The sequence below is a fragment of the Miniopterus schreibersii genome (assembly GCF_964146895.1).
Source record: "Miniopterus schreibersii genome assembly, chromosome: 1".
Taxonomy (NCBI): Eukaryota; Metazoa; Chordata; class Mammalia; order Chiroptera; family Miniopteridae; genus Miniopterus; species Miniopterus schreibersii.
In genome coordinates, this window is record NC_138101.1 from 46,763,633 (window position 1) to 46,779,036 (window position 15,404).

Genomic DNA, 15,404 nt, shown 5'->3' on the forward strand with positions numbered 1-15,404 from the left:
TTTAAGGGCCTACCATTTTATTTTTGAATTGATTCTGATTGTTTTGTTATTAATTTTGTTTCTATTTTTGTTCTTCATCATATCCATCTTCATGCCTCTTTAGGTGTGTTTTGTTGTTTTTTCTAAACTCCGCAGGATGTAATTAATCAGTTATTTTTATTTCTTCTTTTTTAAAATAGTAAAACCACTTAACACAAAAACCTTTCCTTCTGAGAACAGTTTTGGTCACAATCAACAAGTTTTGAGAATTATCATTCTCATTTTTATTACTTTATAAATACTCCATACTTATAGATTGCATTTGCCTTTAGCCCAAAATTTTTATTTTTTTTAAATTCCAAAATAACCCAAGTTACTTTTATCTATGCTTGTGAACATGGTTTCTAATTTTGTTGCTTTGTTGACAAAGAACCTTGCCTTTACAGCTCCTACTTTGGGGATTTTATTTTCTTTGTTGACTTAGCTTTAATATTTGTTAATTTAATGTTCCTCAGGTTGCTGAAAAAATTGCACTTTGTTTTGATACATATTTAAACTTTATTAGCATATTATCCAGCCATAGTTATCATGCAGAGTAAGAAGGTACCATATGCCTTTGTTCCCCCACATCACAGGCCCCAAAACACCTCAGAACGCTTCACCAGTCTTACCTTAGAAGAGCCAGCGTCATCTTCTGATGTTCTTCCCCCTGCAGTTCACTTAAGTTCTTTAACTCCTCCAGGCCCTTCTTCAGCTGTGCCCCTCCAGCACGTCATAATTCTCTGACTTGCCAAAAGTAGTTTAGCCTACTGTACAGGGGCCCCCAATCTTGGGTTCAGGACTAGCCCATGAGCACTCCTTCCGTATCCCCTGATGAGAGTCAGCCTGCAACTTCTAGCACCTGAAGGCCTGCATCTAAAATTGTCACGTGCTGAAATGTGCCTGGAAAAATGAAAACAAATACTTATTAAGCACCTACTGTATGCCAGGCAGTCTCCAAAGCCCTGGCACTGGAGCAGTAACCAACAGAGTCAAAGCCCCTGATCCCAGGAACGTTACCTCTCAGTGAGGAATGCAGACCGTAGACAAGCAAGCAGCAAATAATGACTTTACCTTATAATTTTAAACTACGCTTCTGAGGTTGAAAGACAGCTTAGTGCACTATAAAGAGCAATGACCGTGGACTCAGGAGACCTGCATCTGTGTGCCAGTTTATATACATTTTAGCTGAATTATTTTAATCAAATCACAATTTATTTTTCTGAGCCTTCGTTTCCCCACATGAAAAATAGAAGTAATAATGACTATTATTGTTAAAATTAACTGACATAATACCTGAAACAACCCCTTGCAATAAAATATTATTGCAGAATTTTTCGTATTGCCCAATATTAAATATTGCAGAATTCTTCCTGTTGCCCAATATAAAGGATAGCCTGATGTTCTAGTAGCTTCCATGGAACATCAGTAGCAATAGCAGAACAACACAGGCAAAAGGCCAGGAAGAAGGTAGCTAAAGTCCAAAATCAAATACAGATGATCCTATCCCAACTGTTAGCATTTTTTAGAAGCAAACCTCAATACCCTTATGTCAGACTGAGGTAATAATCCTTGATATTTTGAAATGTTTCTTTGAAACAAATGTAACCACATTTGAAAATGCCAAAGAAATTTATAAACATAATGAAATAGAAGGAGGAAATATTAAATGCCAAGTCGTATTTTTACATTTCAGTGTGAAATCTGACAACATAAAATGGAAATATATTATAAATTAAATTTGATATGGATTACCAGGTTTGCTCCATTAATTGTATTCATTTGACAAGATGAAATATGTTTTTTTATTTTTATAAAAAACATTATATAAGGATACTTTACCTAAGTTGATATATCACAGTCAATAGGGGTATATATAATCTCTTGACACAGGGGCTTATTTTTTTACTGTAATATTTCTCTGTCTCAACTTATCTCTCAAAATTCAGATGCATGTTTCCAACTGCCTGTTGAATTTTTCTGCCTGAATAATTCACTGACACATCAAGTTCAACAAATTCAAAATGGAATTCGAATTTTTCTTTCAAAACCTTGTGCTTCTCTAGACATTTCTATTCCTGTTGATATCACCCTTCAATGCCCAGGAACTTCCACTCTGTGTCAAGGGTTGTCTATAAGATCTCCAATCTCATGTCAACCCCTTCTTTGTCTCTTTCTCAACCTCTTCTTTGCATTTTCACTACCATAGCCCTAGTTCAACTCTGCACTGTCCCCTACAGTACAGAGCCTCCCCCTGGTTTCACTCCGTCTACATTGTGGAAGACAGAATACTGGCCTCCAAAGGTGTCCACGTCCTGACCCACAGAACCTGCTACATAGCAAAAGGAGACTTTGCAGATGTGATTAAGGTTAAGGACCTTGAGATGGGGAGAGTATCATGGATTATTCACAAATTCTTGAAATCCTCATGTGACCCAAGGATAGTGTAATTAAATGAAAAGTGTCAGAAGGATGTAACATTGCTGGCTTTGAAGATGGAGGGGGCTGGCCATGAGACAAGAAGTGCAAGTGTCTCTAGAAGCCGGAAGAGGCAGGGGAAACATTCTCCCCTCTGCCCCCAGACAGGAACGCAATACTGCCAACACCGACTTCAGTTCAGAGAAGCCTGTGTCAGAATTCCGACCCACTGAAATATAAGATAAGATAATAAATGTATGTTGTTATAAGCCACTAGATGAGTGGTAATTTGCTACAGCAGGAACAGAAAATGAATAGTCCTGCACTGCTGGGTTAATCAGTATAAAATAATCCCTACTCCCTTATTCCAACTCAGTACACTTTGAAGCAACCCTTGCCTGCCAAGTATAATTCAAATGATTCAATCTTACCTACAAAAGATCTTCTAATTTCCTTGCAGACATCTTTCACTATGTCTTTTCACCTTTACAAACCTTTGGCATGAATATCTATAAGCTAGTCCCCAACTCAGCCCACTTTCTCACCACTGTGCCTTTGCACGTCTTTTGTCTGGAATGTGCTTCCTTTCATGTCCACTTGCTGAAACTTTAGTTGTCCTGAAATTTGAATTCCATTGCCATCTTTTTCAAGTGGCCTTCTGTGATTTCTTTAGTTGGAAGTGAATCATTTTTCCCTTCTGTGCTTGTTTTTTACCATTGCTTATGTCTCTTAACTTTGTTTTACTTCTTTTTGCCTTCTTTATGCAGAATTGTTGCTTTTTCCTTATTAAATCTATGAGCTTTTCAAGAATAAGAATTTTTACCTTTATCTTTGAACCCCTGATGCACTGAATTCATCTCATTGCACTAAATAAACACTAAAAAAAAAAAAAAAATTTGTTGACAATAAGGAACAATAAAAGAATGAATAAATTAAGAATTATAGAAAACACACTCATTTATATAATTTCCTCTTGACCAGTTCAAATAATTCCTGATATAACATATCCGGCCTGCTTTGAAAGGAACTCTTTAGAGTTTTAAAACTACTTTATTGAATTATGGTACTAAAAAGTAAATATATTATGGTCTTAAAAGGCAGTCAAAATAAAAACCTGATACAACAATGTCATCTGGGCCTCTCTCTATAATTTACATGCAATAAACGATATAGATAATCTTTAGACTGGTACAATCTTGTAGTCTGAACAACTTATCTTATGACTGATATAGTTCTTTAAAGATGTTCTAATGTTTGTTTCTCCATTCTCTGATTTGCTTAATTTTCCATATTTTGAAAATGACAATTTTGTTGTCTCTAAACAATGTCATCCCAGCACCCTACGCAACAGTGAGACAAATGTGCCAACATATGGATGACAGGGGAGTGGTTTTCCCAGAAATGATAACCACATGCAAGTTCTCAGAATGGCCTCCGAGACTTTGGAATGTTTTAGCCAAAGAAAATGCAAATTATATGTGCTGAAGTGGGAGTCATATAAAGGAAAACAGATAAGGAAACTGGTTCGATGGTTTTTAGAAAAGAGAACCACCATCTTGACATACAAAATATCTTCATTATTCCTACAGAATTTTGACTATTTCTAAAGTGGCACTGTTGAAAAGATAATCACTGTTGTTGAAATTAACATTTGGAGACACACTGGGAAAAATAATTAAATTATATTGGGAGATCCTTGATTGAATGTCTGCTCTACTTGGCACTAGACTACGAATTCAGGACACCAAAATTAATATTGTAAGGCTTTGCCCTCAAGGAGCTTAAATTCTAAACCAGTTCTTAAAAGGTAGTCATAGTTCACACCTGGTTAACTCACCAAGGGGCTAACTGGCTTTCAAAGATTTGTTTTCAGTGATTCGACTTTTGGTAAATTGACCTGGCTCTGAGGACTTCCAAGAATTTCTGAGAACATAGTAGTAGTAATAGGTAATAAAATTATTTCAGTTAAGTGAAATGAAGACTATGACAAATTTTCAAGGGATTATTCGATGGTCTAAATAAGAAGCCTATAGCTTTCTGGATGAGGTGCCACATAAGTCCTGAAGAAGGAAATAGGCAGACACAGGTGAGGTATCTACAACAAAAGCGTCGGGGAACAGGATGGTTGAGGAACTCGACGTAGATGCAGCTGCTGGAACAAAGCATCTGAAGCAGGACGTGAATGGTGGGACCTGAAGAAGTCAGCAGCCAGCTCAGAATAGGTCTCATGCACTCTACCCCGCATTTCTGTTTTCTTTTGGCAAACCCAGGAAAACTAGACAGAAAAAGCTGATACATCACTGGGACTGAGGTAAGAAGAAACTGGAGAAAGGGCATTAATTTTTTAAATTAGATTACATGAGCTTGGAAAGAAAAAAAAGAGGCTTGGTTAGTTTTGAGCTTCTGTCAGGATGTGATTAGATTGCTCATTGTAATAGATATTGGGCTGGAGAGATGAGAGGGAAAGGGGTCACTGAGAGGCAATTGCAATAATTCACACAAGAGTCATAAGGCCTAGAAAGAAGGAAACAAATGTTTGAAATATTTTGGAAGCAGTATTAACGTGATTTAGAGACCTATTGGCCATGGGGAATGAAGAAAGCACAGATGCACTGAGTGATCTCCAACTGGGAAACTGGGAAAGTGATGATGACATTAAACAATATTAAACCTGGTACAAGTGGAACACAGCTCACTGTGGGGGTTCACCGGTTCATTATGTTGACTTGCACATATTAGCCCAGCATCTTCATGGAGTAGTTTAAAGTTATCCAAGAGCTAAACATGTATAACTTAGTATGATGTTTCATTTAAAATATTTTCTCAAATTTTACCCAAATGTGTTTTAATACATAAAACAAGATGCATAAAAATGGCTTTTGTACCACCTTCTTAGAGTCATTTCTATATATTTTTACTTGGCAAAAGAAAAGAAATTAGTATTTGCTGAATACCCATTTTATACAGGCACTCTTTTAGAGTATTTTTGCACGCTATGTCCTCTAATACTCCCAAAATTAGAAGAAAATGGTGTCCAGGAAAGTTCAGGAAACTTAGAGTAAGGTAGTCATCTCTGACTGCACCTATAATCTAAACCCTGACTTTGTTAAGTTACTGGCACTCTGTGCCCAAGGCCACAGACTAACAAATGCTCTTCAGATCTGAGCACAAAGATAGGCCAGAGACAGAATAATGCTTTATATTTGCAGGGCACTTAGCTTTGTGCCTCTTTGTTAAAGTGGTAATCCATTTGGCCTTGCGGCCTGTGATAGGTCAAAACTGTAATATTTCATTTGGACACTGGATGGCAATATTCTAAATAGGCTAAGGTCTACTTCCCTGTGTTGGGACTCTTACATTGGACCTGCATCACGGAGCTTCATTTCTGAGATCCTTTCAGTCTCTGGCTTGGTGAGCCTTGTAGGGTATTTTTGCCAATAGAAAGTAAAAAAAGGCAATTTGGCTAAACCTGCCAGTCAGCCCGTCCAAATACTTGCAACAGGTCAATCACATTATCCTGGATGGATAATGATGAATGCAATACACGTAGTAAATTAACTCCAGGAGGCCAAGGGCTAAGTTAAGGTTTCTTATGGTGAAATTAAGAATCTGAACACATTCAAATAATATCTGTCCCAGTGGAAAATGTGAGCATCAATACATCTGCAGCATCCACATCTGATGAACACATTCTGAACCGGATGTGGCCTGGGTGTGAATATGTTTCACTGTCCCCCAAGTTGGGGAATCTGTGTAATCTTTTGTTCTATGGATCTGTTTGAGGCAGCATAACACCAGATTAAGAATTTAAAGGGGGGACATTTAGGAGTACAGTGTCAGCTGGCTGGAATTTGGTATTAAGATGGAAGGGGAAGGGTTGTTACGGAAACTAGGGCGAAGGGGATCTTTATATGATTTGTTTCTGCATGTAAAAAAACAAAGACTTTGCCTGATCCAAAAGAAGGATTATAGAGCTGCGTGTATTTTAATGTCTTGTGTTTACTTGTTTTTATGAGTTTTTGTTGTTGTTTTTGTTGTTGTTTTTATTGTTGTTTTGTTTTTGAGAGACTCAGGGATGTGACTTGCAGCAGGTCTTGTACAGTCCACAAAGTCATATGGCAGGTCCTTCAGAGGTTAAATAGGCTAAACTCTAGGAAAGCTCAAACTTTTCAGAAATGAACCTTTATAATAGATTAGAAATAAAAGCTAATGAATAAATCACTGAAGCCAGCCATGTGTCATAAAAGCACAGATCTTGGCCATTTCCCTGGGCAGTGTCTCAAAATGGTAATAAGGAAAAGTAATTTTAGGAATTACATTCACCCAAAAGCATCTAGTGAAGCCCAGCTCTCTGGACAGCTGTCAGAGCTGAACTGGCTTCAGCTGCAGGTACATGTATTCAGAACAGAGGGATTTATTCCCTTCTATCACAGCTTGCTTGGCTAAACCCCAGTGCCCTTCTGTTTATAGTGCAAGGGATATTTTGAAACACAGGGGAAAAAATTACCTTTAAAACAAACAACTAACACCAGCAGCAAAAACTTGTTTCCATGAAAAATGTGTATAATATGTGTATAGCACTCGTGTTATCTTCTGTTTGACAATATGATTCATATGCGAGTTTAACTGAGATTGCTGAAAATTACAGAAGATGCTGAAATATTAGATCAAAATCATTTTACAGCTTCAAAAGAAAATATCAGAAAACAAATATATTTTATTTTTATTTTATTTTTTTAATGTTTCTTTATCTTTATTGTTAAGACCATTACAGGTGTCCCCTTTTAACTCCACTAATCCCCTCCACCCCACATCCATCCCACCCCCAAACCCTCCCCACACCAATGTCCATGTCCATGGGCCATGGCCATAAACATACAAGTTCCCTGATTAATCTCTCCCCACCCACATGCCCCACCCCGCCTTTCCTCTGAAATCCCTCAGTTTGTTGCAAGCTTCTATGTTATTGGATCCACTTTGTTCATCAGTTTATTTTGTTTATTATATTCCACATATAAGTGAGATCATTTGGTACTTGTCCTTCTCTGACTGGCTCATTTCACTTAGCATAATACTCTCTAGTTCCCTCCATGCTGTGCCAAAGGTCTTTCCTCTTCACGGCAGCATAGTATTCCATGGTGTAAATGTGCCACAGCTTTTTATCTACTCATCTACTGATGGGCACTTGGGCTGTTTCCAAATCTTAGCTATTGTGAATTGTGCTGCTATGAACATAGGGGTGCATAAGTTCTTTGCAATTGATGTTTTGGGTTCCTTAGGATATGTTCCTAGAAGTGGGATCACTGGGTTAAATGGCAGGTCAATTTTTAATCTTTTGAGAAAACTCCCTACTGCTTTCCACAGTGGCTGCACCAGTCTGCATCTCCACCAGCAGTGCACTAGGATGCCCTTTTCTCCACACCCTTCCCAACACTTGTAGTTTGTTGACTTGTTGATGGAGCCATTCTGACAGGTGTGAGGTGATATCTCATTGTGACTTTAATTTGCATCTCTGATGATTAGTGACTTTGAGCATTTTTTCATGTTTATTGGCCATCTGTATGTCCTCTTTGGAGAAGTGTCTATTTAGGTCCATTGCCCATTTTTTAATTGGATTGTTTGTCTTCCTTTTGTTAAGTTGTATAAGTTCCTTATATATTTTGGATATTAACCCTTTATCAGATGTGTCATTGGCAAATATGTTTTCCCATACAGTGGGCCCCCTTTTCGTTTTGTTGATGGTTTCCTTTGCTGTACAGCAGCTTTTTATTTTGATGCAGACCCATTTGTTTATTTTCTCCTTAGTTTCTCCTGCCCTAGGAGATGTATCAGCAAACATATTGCTATGAGAGATGTCGGAGATTTTACTGCCTATGTTTTCCTCTAGGATTTTTATGGTTTCCTGCCTTACATTTAAGTCTGTTATCCATTTTGAATTTACTTTTGTGTATGGTGTAAGTTGGTGGTCTAGTTTCATTTTTTTGCATGTATCTGTCCAATTTTTCCAATACCATTTATTGAAAAGACTGTCTTTATTCCATTGTATGTTCTTGCCTCCTTTGTCAAATATTAATTGACCATAATGGCATGGGTCAATTTCTGGGTTCTCTGTTCTGTTCCTCTGATCTGTATGTCTGTTCTTGTGCCAAGTTGTGATCCCTCCAACTTTGTTCTTTCTCAAAATTGCTGTGGCTATTTGGGGTGTTTTTTGGTTCCAGATAAATTTTCGAAGTGTTTTTTCTAGATCCATGAAATATGCTGTTGGTATTTTAATAGGGATTGCATTGAATTTACAGATTGCTTTGGGTAATATGGACATTTTAATGATGTTAATTCTTCCAATCCATGAACATGGTATATTTTTCCATTTGTTTATCTCTTCCTCTATTTCTTCTTTCAGTGTCCTTTAGTTTTCTTTTACATCTTTGGTTAAGTTTATTCCTAGATATCTTATTTTTTTAGTTGCAATGGTAAATGGGATTGATTTTTTAGTTTCTGTTTCTGAGAGTTCATTATTGGTGTATAAAAATGCCATCGATTTCTGGGTGTTAATTTTATATCCTGCTACTTTGCTGAATTCATTTATTAAATCTAGTAGTTTTCTGGTGGTCTTTAGGATTCTCTATGTAGAATATCATGTCATCTGCAAATAATGACAGTTTTGTTTCCTACTTTCCAATTTGGATGCCTTTTATATTTTCTTCTTGTCTAATTGCTGTGGCTAGGACTTCCAGTACTATGTTGAATAAGAGTGGTGAAAGTGGACACCTCTGTCTTGTTGCTGTTCTTAGGGGAAATGGTTTTAGCTTTTGCCCATTGAGTATGATGTTGGCTGTAGGTTTATCATATATGGCCTTTATTATGTTGAGATATGATCCCTCTATTCCCACTTTGTTGAGAGTTTTTAATAAAAATGGGTGTTGGATTTTATCAAATGCTTTCTCTGCATCTATTAATATGATCATGTGTTTTTTATCTTTCAATTTGTTTATGTGATGTATCATGTCTATTGATTTGCAAATATTGTACCAGCCTTGCATCCCTGGAATAAATCCCACTTGGTCATGGTGTATGATCTTTTTAATATATTGCTGGATCTGATTTGCTAATATTTTGTTGAGGATTTTAGTGTCTATGTTCATTAGGGATATTGGCCTGTAATTCTCTTTCTTTGTAGTGTCTTTATCTGGTTTTGTAATTAGGCAAATGCTGGCCTCGTAAAAAGAGATTGGAAGTGTTCCTTCCTCTTGGATTTTTTGAAATAGTTTGAGGAGGATAGGTGTTAATTCTTCTTTGAATGTTTGGTAAAACTCCCTTGTGAAGCCATCCAGGCCAGGGCTTTTGTGTGCTGGGAGCCCTTTGATTACTGCTTCAATTTCATCAGCAGTTATCAGCCTATTTAGACTTTCTGACTCTTCCTGATTGAGTTTTGAAAGGTTGTATTTTTCTAGGAATTCATCCATTTCATCCAGGTTGTCCAGCTTGGTGGCATATATTTATTTATAGTATTTTCTTACAATCCTTTGTATTTCTGTTGGGTCAGTTGTTATTTCACCTCTTTCGTCTCTGATTTTGTTCATTTGGATCCTCTCTCTGTTTCTTGATGAGTCTAGCTAAAGGTTCATCAATCTTGTTGATCTTTTCAAAGAATCAGCTCTTGGTTTCATTGATCTTTTGTATTATTTTTTAGTCTCTATGTCATTTATTTCTGCTCTAATCTTTATTATTTCTTTCCTTCTACTTACTCTGGGCTTTTCTTGTTGTTCGCTTTCTAAGTTTTTGAGTTGTAGTGTTAAAGAGTCTATTAGAAGTTTTTCTTGTTTTTTGAGGTAGGCTTGTAGTGCTATAAACTTCCCTCTCAGGACTGCTTTCATTGTGCCCCATAGATTTGGAGTTGTTGTTTGTTCATTTTCATTTGTTTCCAGGAAGTTTTTTATTTCTTTCTTAATCTCTTTGGTTACCCATTCATTGTTTAAAAACATGCTTTTCAGTCTCCATGTATTTAAATGTCTTTTAGTGTTTTATTGTAGTTGATTTCTAGTTTCATGCCATCATGATCCAAGAAGATGCTTGATATGATTTCAATCTTCTTGAACTTATAGAGACTTGTTTTGTGTCCTAACATGTGGTCTGTCTTTGAGAGAATGTCCCGTGTGCACTTGAGAAGAATGTATATTCTGCAGCTTTGGGGTAGAAAGTTCTGTAAATGTCGATTAAATCCATCTGATCTAATATGTCTTTTAGGGTCGCTGTTTCCTTGTTGATTTTTTGTCTGGAAGACCTATCCAGTGAAGTCAATGGGGTGTTAAAGTCCCCGAGTATGACTGTATTGCTGTTGATCTCTTCCTTAAAGTCCTCTAGAAGTTTTTTTTATAAATTTAGGTGCTTCTATATTGGGTGAATATATGTTTATCAGGGTTATATTCTCTTGCTGGATTGATCCCTTTAGTATTATGCAATGACCCTTTTTGTTTCTCATTATGGTCTTCATTTTGAAGCCTATTTTGTCTGATATGAGTATTGCTACCCCAGCTTTTTTTTCATTTCCATTTGCATGGAAAATTTTTTTCCATCCATTCACTCTCTTCTTGTATGAGTCTTTTGTTCTGAAGTGGGTCTCTTGTAGATAGCATATAGTTGGAACATGTTTTCTTATCCATTCAGCCACCCTATATCTCTTTATTGGAGTATTTAATCAGTTTACATTTTCGGTTATTATTGAAAGATACTTATCTACTGGCATTTTGTTTCTTTATAGCTGTTTCTCAGTCTCTTTATTTCTATGTCTAATTATAGCAGTCCCTTTAACATTTCCTGTAATGCTGGTTTTGTAGTGATAAAGTCTTTTAACCTTTTTTTGTCTCAGAAGCTCTTTATTTCACCATCCAGCCTGATTGATAATCTTGCTGGATAGAGTAGTCTTGGTTTCAGATCCTTCTTTTGCATTACCTTGAATACTTCATGCCATTCCCTTCTGGCCTGTAGAGTTTCCGATGAGAAGTCAGATGACAGCCTTATGGGGGCTCCTTTGTAGGTAACAGATTGCTTTTCTCTCACTTCCTTTAAGATTCTCTCTTTGTCTTGGATTTTTGACATTTAATTATGATATGTCTGAGCATGAGCTTCTTTAGATTCTTCTTGCTTGGGATGCTCTGTGCCTCCAGAACTTGTGTGCCTTTTTCCTTGACCAGGTTAGGGAAGTTTTCTGCCATTATTTCATCAAATGGGTTCTCTAACCCCTGCTTACTTTCAACCTCCTCTGGCACTCCTATAATACAAATATTTTTACATTTTATGCTGTCCCACAGCTCCCTTAACCTGTCCTCCAGTTTTTTAACTGTTTTTTGTTTTTGGATTTCTGATTGAGTGATTTTTTCTACCCTGTCTTCTAATTCACTGATCCAATTCTCAGCTTCTTCTAATCTGTTGTTTATTCCTTCTGACGTATTCTTTATTTCTGCTATGTCATTCTTCATTTCTGACTGGTCAGCTTTCATAGTTTCCAAATCTTTTTTCATGCTGATGAGCATCCTTACAATCAGTATTCTAAACTCTGTATCTGAGAAGTTGCTTATCTCTGTTTCATTTGGCTCTTTTTCTGGAGACTTCTCTTGCTCTTTCATTTGGGGCTTGGTTTTTGGCTAAATGTTAGGTAGATCTGCTAGGATTCTCAATCTTTTTGGAGGGTCTCTGGTACAGGCCAATGTCAGACGCAGTTTGTGACTGGCCCTGAGTACCCTGTTTGGGGCTATCAACAACCCTGGGCTTGAGTTCTCCACTGCTGGGGCTGGATGCATTTGGACAGGACTGAGATGCACACCAAAGTCTGCTTTTCTAAGGCCTGGGTCCCAAAACAGATCAGGCAAAAATTCAAAGCACCCTGAGATCTGCTTAAATCTGCAGACTTGTTAATCTGATTCTCTTAATGAGCCTCAGGCTATAGAAGCTCCACAGGGTGGAGCGGCTAGTTGTTATCAGTCTCTTAACAAGCCTCAGGCTGTAGAAACTACTCTGGGCAAGGCAAGAGGCTCTCCAGCAGGGTGGGGCAATTGCTTCCCCCCTCAGGGAAAAGCCGAAAGTTCGCCTCCCAAGAAAGATGTCCCCCACAGTCTGGGGAAATGACTCTCCCCAAACTCTCTCTACACAGCTCCAGTCCACTCCACTCCCCCTTCGCTGGAGCCCAAGGTGAGTGGGTGCCCAGGAAACTTTGTGCGTTGGCTCTTTGAGAGGGTGCCTGCAGTTCCAGCTGTCTCTCCCTGGCAGACAGAAACCCGGCTGCTCTTCACAGCCAGATGTTATATAGGCACCTTTCTCGGTTCTGGTGCTTTTGGCTGGGAAGCTCAGCCTGGGGTTTAGGCCCCAGAGTCCTCAGGGGGACCCCCCACAGCTGAGATCTCTCTTGGGACCTTCAGCTGCTGCCTGTGGGAGCCCAGCCGGCCCTCTCCCCTCCGCACTTCCTACCAGTCTCCTTGCAGTCTCCACTCTTCCTCTTTGGTTATGAGTGTGCTCTCCAGCTCATCTTCAGTTGTTTTTCATGATGGTTTTCAGGATGGTTTTTCTATGTTTTAGTTGTAAATCCAGATTAGTCCCAGGAGAGTGTCAGTGTAGCTTCCACTCAGTCAGCCACCATCTTGCATCCAGAAAACAAATATATTTTATTAGTTTTTAATTCTGCTATTTCTAAAACAGGGTAGAATTAAGAACAATTGTATCTTCACTGAATAGCTGATTTTCAGTTTCTGGGTATACATCTATGTAACAACAATATGTCAAAGAAAAAGATTAGAAGTAATAGAGTATGCACTTGTTTGAGCAGTAAGGGAAATAAAAAACCATTTCTACAATTGTATGTATATTCCCACTTGCATTTTTATATACGCAGTTTCCAAGAAGCTTGGAAAGTATACTATTTCTAGATTGTTTATTATATTTGTAGAGAGGCAGCATGAGGATATTTAAGCAGGTGGTTGTTGGAAGGATGCTCATAGAGGTTATCATTAAAAAATCCAGTAGATCATAAACTTGGATCAATATTAGACATATTTGGGAAAGTATTTTTAAAATACACATTCTAAGTTATATCCTAGCTCTAGGGAATCTTTAGGCAGTGGCATATTCAGATACTTCTGTTAGAAATTATAATACAGCCCTTTCAGTTGGGGAGCTATGGCTCATAGGGCAGTCCTCTGGGGTAAGCTTCTTTTAAGATGGCTCAGACCTAGTCACCATCCTAAATGCCCCTGATGTTCTGGAAACAATATGCTTTATTTGCTTGCCAATGGATGAAAGGGCAGCTTACCCAACTGTGGCCTTCAATCCTCACCCTACTAGATTCCCACTTCAGAATTTTTCAGATGGGAAGCAACCACTAATCCCTATAACCACACACACTCCAAACCACAAGGGAACATACATTGAGGTCATACCTGAAGCTTTGGTCAAGGCCCACAGCTATACCTCAGTTCATAATTCTGCAGCCCAGTCAATATCCAGTACATACCTGCCCAATCTCTGTCTTTCTTGACTTAGAGATTCCCACTGGAGTATGAAAGGAGACACACTTTTCTGTCTGGGAAGAGAAAAGTAAAAATATTTTTTATTCATACAAATTTCTTTAGAAAATTAGTCTTTCTAAACTGTAATTTTCTCTTCTATATACTGGAGATGAGTCCTGCCAGTTGAGAGACTAGTTTTTTCATCATGTGAAAGAAGATAAATTTAGTAATTTTCTTTAGAATATGGGAATACTTGTGTTGTTGTTTTCAGCTTTCAGCTTTGGCCAACACTCAGGAAAAGTCCCCTTTAACATCCTGTTCCATGGATATTTAAACTCCGTGAGTCGAGTTTGGTAATAAAAATATTATGATGGTTCATTTTATGTATTAACTTGACCACAGGATACCAGCTATTGGTTAAACATTATTTCTAGTGTGTCCACAAGAGTGTTTCTAGACGAGACTGACATCTGAATTGGTACACTGAGTAAAGCACATTGCCCTTCCCCAATCCTCTGAAGGTCTGAATAGGACAGAAAGGTTGAGTAAGAAAAATTCTCTTTCTGTCCACCTGACTGTCTTTGAGCTGGGACGTAGGTCTTCTCCTGTTTCTGGACTTGGGCTTAGATTGAAACTTACATCATTGGCTCTCCCGGTTCTCAGGCCTCCAGACTCTGACTGGAAGTATATCAGAGGCTCTCCTAGGTCTCCAGCTTGCCCAATGCAGGTCTTGAAAGTTCTCAGCCTCCATAATTGCATGAGCTAATTTCTTATGATAGTTAGATAGATGATATAGATAAATGATAGATGATAGATAGATAGATAGATAGATAGATAGATAGATAGATAGATAGATAGATAGATAGATGATAGATAGATAGATAATTGATAGATGATAGATAGATAGATAGATAGATAGATAGATAGATAGATAGATAGATAGATAGATAGATAGATGATAGATATGGACAAATAGATAAAGACAGATAGATGGCATATCCTGTTGGTTCTATTTCTCTAGAGAACCCTGATACAGATATGTAATTCTTTCTCGCCACCCTCTGCTGAACTGATTCTGTGGGCCTGTTTTCTCCCTCACACGAATCCCCACTCAAGACTCCATGAGGAGAAACTCATCCCATGGCTTTCCTGTTCACTCCTTACTCAAAAACAATCTCAACTAGCTTTTAGCAACTCAGTTAAATTTTTAAATTTGTCTACTACTCAGAGAGATTTTTAACCCTAGTTTTTAAAGCTTTGGTAACTTGACATTGGCCAGAGTGGGAGTATTTACACCACAAAACTGGCAAATGCTGATGATTTGTGTTTTTAAGGAGAGATCCAGTTTTCTGACACCAGTTAAGGGTAATAATTTAAAATTTTAATTTCAAACTACTCCTTCCCTGCCCTGGCTAGTGTGACTCAGTTGGTTGGGTATTGTCCTGTGCACTGAAGTGTTGCCAGTTCGATTCC